The following is a 5783-nucleotide window of genomic DNA, read 5'->3' as shown; positions in this document are numbered from 1 at the left end:
CCGTGTTGTTGGGTATTTTTGCACGTGGTATTAGCGTGCACTGCATTCGCGGGTGTGTGGTCGTTGTATGCGTAAAGGCCGTGGTCTCTGTACGATGGTGCGGGTACGGAGGTGTGTGTGTTAACGCCCGGGGAGCGCACAGTGTATTTGTATAAACGCGCGGCCGCGCAAGAGGGGGGTTTTACGTGCTCTCGCTCGAGCGTGGGCGTGTGTGCACGCCACGCTCGGTAAAACCCGCAAGCCGCACACGGTGAACCCGCGAGCCGCGGCGCCGGAGCGCGCTGTGATCGCACGGCCGGGGGGAGCGAGAGGAGAATCGTCCTTGTACGATACTTGTGTTGACGTACACGCGCGAGTGCGGGAGGGGACGAGTCGTTGTGTCGGCGTGTGCCCCGCTCGCGTGTGCGAAACCGCTGTGCGCATTGAAGCTGTTAGCTTTGTGCGATCGTGCGTGTGCTCGTTACTTGCGTAAGTGCGGCGCGGTGGTGGGCCCCTGACCCCCAACCCCGCGGCTCGAGCACGTAATCGGCTGCGCATTGTTGTACGGTTTATCTCGCGCGCACGGCGGCGGCAACTTGAGTCGTTGTGTCGGCGTGTGCCCCGCTTGCGTGTGCTCGTTACTTGCGTAAGTGCGGCGCGGTGGTGGGCCCCTGACCCCCAACCCCGCGGCTCGAGCGCGTAATCGGCTGCGCATTGTTGTACTGTTTATCTCGCGCGCACGGCGGCGGCAACTTGAGTCGTTGTGTCGGCGTGTGCCCCGCTTGCGTGTGCTCGTTACTTGCGTAAGTGCGGCGCGGTGGTGGGCCCCTGACCCCCAACCCCGCGGCTCGAGCGCGTAATCGGCTGCGCATTGTTGTACGGTTTATCTCACGCGCACAGCGGCGGCAACTTGAGTCGTTGTGTCGGCGTGTGCCCCGCTTGCGTGTGCTCGTTACTTGCGTAAGTGCGGCACGGTGGTGAGCCCCTGACCCCCAACCCCGCGGCTCGAGCGCGTAATCGGCTGCGCATTGCTGTACTGTTTATCTCGCGCGCACGGCGGCGGCAACTTGCGCTCCGCGGCCAACCTCAGCGCAGGGGGAGCATGCACACACGATCCGCAGCACTCACGGGGGTACAGGATAGGGAGCAGATGGGGGACGAAAGTCCGGACCCCACCAGACAGCCAGGGGGTAATGATACGGAGGGGACGATGGAGACAGAGGCGAGCAGCCTCCACAAATTGGTGTCAGAAGCGGTACGGACCCCCGCGTTACCTCACGCTAAAATAAGACTAATATTTACCGGCCGGGGGGCCCCTTCGTGGAAGGCATTCGCCCGCAATCTCTTAGGGGCCAAGGAAATTAATGGATCGACGGACGCGCAGGCAGTACGTCAACTTAATATGAATCTTGATGGGCGGGCAGCCGATTTTGTAGAAGCGTTACCCGCGAGCGCACAGACACAGCTAGAGGAGCTGATGCGCCGACTCGATCAGCGTTTTGGCACGCGTGACGAGGAGGAAGCAAAATCGGCCTTAGAGGCGCGCCGTCGCCAACCTGGCGAAGATCTACGTGATTACGCCGAGGATGTGCGCGAGTTAACAAAGATCGCACGCCCGGGGTACGCAACTGATGTTATTGAGGAACTGGCCGCCGAGAAAATCCAGCGGTACCTGTCTCGCACGGCGTGGTGGCAGCCAGACATGAGCTGCCCACGTCTTCCCTTTAACACCCTTGTCGAGCGCGCACGTAAGTGTGAAAGAATTCACAGCGAACGCGCGCAGCTCCGGGGGCTGGGACGAGAGTGCGCCGTAGCGAGCCTACTCTCCGACGAGGAGGAAGAGCCCGCATTCACAGTAAGGGGACGGGCAAGGGAGCCCCAGAGACCCAGCGAGACCACCCCGGGGTGGGTAGCCGGGTTACAGACCGGCATGGGAGATATTGCTGGCCGGGTAGACCAAATGGACGGTAAGGTAACCCAAGCACGCGAGGAAGCAAATAAAAATATGAAGGCACTCCAGTCTGAGATGGGGGAACTACGCTCGACAGTAGGGGGGCTAGCCGGGAGGGTGTCCCAATTAGAGTCCGATGTGGGGCAACTGCGTACTGGGGGAGGGAGAGGGAGCGGACAGGGGACCCGCTACGGAACCGCCCCCCCTCCCCGGGCATGTTATATGTGCGATCGCCGAGGGCATCTAGTGAGGGACTGTCCTGAAATCACCCGAGCTAGGCAGACGCGGGGGTTAAACTCCAACGCCCCCTAGAGAGTGGACCATCTGGGGGTGCAATCGAAGCGGTCCCGATGCAAAAAGATAATGGCGAGCGAGTGATCCATAAACAGGTTACAACGACAACACTCAAGGGCGCGGGGACCTCGGGCGATTGGCTGCGGGAGCTGGTGGCAGGGATAACGGGAGCCATGTCGCTGGTGGAAGGCCAGGTGAACGGGCAGCGCACCCGGATCCTGCTGGACACGGGCGCCGTGGCCTCTCTCATGAGCGCCGCGCACTGCAGCATGCTCGGGGTGGACGTGGGCTGTCTGCAGGCCCCGGATCGCGCGCTGCACACGGCAAGCGGAGCCGGGATGGGGTTGCTGGGGAAGGTCTCCCTCGAGGTCCGTCTAGGAAACCAGGTGTGCACACAGGAATTCTACGTTTCGAGTGTGTTGTGCCACGAGTGCATTGCAGGAACGGACCTCCTGGAAAAGTTGGGACTTAACGTACAGCCCCGGCAACGATGCGCTACGGTGGAGGGCAGCGGGGAGCGGATTCCGTTCCTAGGACAGGAGCCGAATCGCCCACGCTTCACACCCATGGACGCTACGCTGGTGTCGGCCGTCACCATCGGGCCTCTCGCCGAGATGCTGGTGCCAGTGGCAACCCTCTCCACCGACCCAACCCACCGACCATCGGGCGAGGTAATGCTGACTCCTCACCCGGAGTTGGCATCGCGATACGGGGTGGTAGGGTCAGCCACACTGGTAAACGCAGATGGAGGCCGGCTGTTTATACGTGTGTTTAACCCACACAGTACCCCGGCAATGATACGACGACGCACCCCGGTAGCCACCGTACACCCCCTGCACGCTCGCCACTCGAACGACTCGGTGTTCGCACTCTGGGCGGAGGACCCTGGCCGCCCCGAGGACAGCCAGGATCTGGCCTGGCGGGTCGAACCGACCCCCCGAGCCGAGATTGTTCCACTGCAGGATGCGTTACATGTGCCTTGGGCAGCCTTACCTAAGGGGGGGGCCGATCAGCTGCGCGGGTTATTGCGGGAGTACGCCGACGTGTTCAGTGAGCACGATTCGGACGTGGGCCGGACCGACCTGGTCAAGCACCAAATTGACACAGGTGCAGCCCGACCCATCAAACTCCCCGCATACCGAGTGGGCGCGCCTGAACGGACCCAGATCAAAGAGGCAGTCACGGATATGCTACGCGATAACATAATCCAGCCCTCCGCGAGCCCTTGGTCTGCCCCGGTGGTACTGGTAACGAAAAAGGACGGATCGACTCGGTTCTGCGTTGATTACCGAAAATTGAACGCAGTCACCCTCGGCGACGCTTTTCCCATCCCACGCATCGACGACACCTTCGACAGTTTCGCAGGAGCGCGGTATTTTTCCACCCTCGATCTGGCGTCCGGTTACTGGCAGGTGGAGATGACGGAGGAGGATCGGCCAAAAACAGCATTCACCACCCCGATGGGCCTGTTTGAGTTTCGAGTGTTGCCGTTCGGACTCACTAACGCGCCCGCGACGTTCCAGCGGTTGATGGAGTTGGTGATGCGGGGCTTGCAGTGGGAACAGTGCCTGATTTACCTGGACGACGTAATAGTGTTCAGTAGGTCGCTGTCCGAACACTGGTCCAGGCTGCGGGAAGTATTCCAGCGACTGCGAGCAGCCCATCTCAAGCTCAAGCCGCGTAAGTGTTACATTGCGCAGCGCGAGGTAGGGTACCTCGGACACCGAGTCAGCGAGGCAGGGGTGAGCACCGATCCCGAGAAGGTGCGTGCCGTAGTGGATTGGCCGCGGCCGAGAAACCTGACGGAGATCAGGTCATTCTTGGGACTCGCCACTTATTACCGTCGATTTGTAAAGGGATTCAGTGAGATTGCACGCCCCCTCACCCAACTCACCTCCCCTAAGAACCCCTATCAGTGGTCGGAGGCCTGCCAGACGGCTTTCACCACACTCAAAGACCACCTCACCCACACCCCCACCTTGGCTTTCCCAGATTTCACCACCGATTTTATTTTGGACACTGACGCCTGCAGCAGTGGGCTGGGCGCGGTGCTGTCGCAAGTGCAGGGTGGGACGGAGCGGGTCATCGCGTACGCCAGTCGGACCCTGAGCGGGGCCGAGCTGAACTATTGCGTAACCCGTCAGGAACTGTATGCCGTGATTTTCGCGTGTAAACAGTTCCGACCGTACTTGTACGGCAGGAGATGTCGTGTGCGCACCGATCATTATGCACTGCAGTTCCTCCTTACATTCAAGGAACCGCGGGGGCAGATGGCTCGATGGCTGGCGCAGCTGCAGGAGTACAACCTGCAGATCGAGTACCGAGCGGGGCGGACACACGCGAACGCGGACGCCTTGTCAAGACGGCCCGCGGTGCGCGCTGAGACGAGGGAGGGAGACGCCTGCCCGTGCTTCACGGGGGGACGCTGCCGCCAGGCAGCAGAACCCAAGGAGCGCGCGGAAACTAAACTTCCCCCCCCAAGAGAGAATGCGGTGTGCGCCGCAGGAACCCCTGCAGAAGGAGCCCGGGGACAGACGAATCATCCCACCCCAACTGGGCGGATCCAAGAGGATGTCGGCTGTGCCTTCCCGGGCTTGGACGACGAGCAGCTGCGACAAACCCAGCAGCGGGATCCGGATCTGGCGGCGGTGGAGGCGGCACTGCGAGAGAAGAAGGATGCACTACCAGGGCCCTGGAGCGGTTTGTATGCCCGGTTGTGTGTAGAAAACGGGGTGGTGAGGGAACTGGCCGACGCTGGGCAGCCGGGGTGCATCTGCGTTCCCGCCCATGTGCGACCCCAACTACTACGACTGGTACACGACCACCCGCTCGGGGGCCATGACGAGGAACGGCGCACCCGGGAGACTCTGCGTCGCCAGTATCTCTGGCCTAAATTGGCGCAAGATGTGGCCGCCTGGGTGCAGGGCTGCCGAGCCTGTCAGCAGTGTGGGCAAAAGCCGGCGAGGTACCAGGTACCCCTGAGGCCGTTCCGAGTCAGTCGGACGAATCAGTTGGTCAGAATCGACCTGCAGGGGCCCTTTCCACGATCCCACCGGGGCAACCGATATATTCTCGTAGCGGTGGAGTACTTCACCCGCTACCCCGTGGCGGTGGCTATCCCGGATAAAACAGCCCTCGTAGTGGCCCGGGCCTTCGTGGAAAACTACGTACTTAAGTGCGGGATCCCCGAACGAGTCATTACCGACCAGGGTAGTGAATTCGAGGCCGAACTATTCCAGGCGCTGTGCCGAGAGTTCGGGATCCAGAAGGACCGAACCACGGCGTATCACCCCCAGGCGAACGGGATGGTAGAGAGGATGAACCAGACTCTGGCCGGGAAGCTTAAACGCATGGCGGCCGCGAATCAACAGGACTGGGACGAACACCTCCCCTATGCCCTGTTCGCCTACACCACCGCCGTTCACACATCTACAGGACAGACCCCGTTCCTAATGATGTTTGGTCGCGAGTCTCGCCTGCCCGCAGATCTGCTGTTCGGTGTCCCTCCGCCGCAACGGGAGGAAGGGAGCCACCCCGTGGAGCACTTGCTGGAGACCCT

The sequence above is a fragment of the Lampetra planeri genome, chromosome 37 (assembly GCF_965212315.1).
Source record: "Lampetra planeri chromosome 37, kcLamPlan1.2.h2, whole genome shotgun sequence".
NCBI classification, from domain to species: Eukaryota; Metazoa; Chordata; class Hyperoartia; order Petromyzontiformes; family Petromyzontidae; genus Lampetra; species Lampetra planeri.
The sequence above is the reverse complement of the archived record's forward strand: the minus strand, read 5'-3'. Positions refer to the sequence as shown.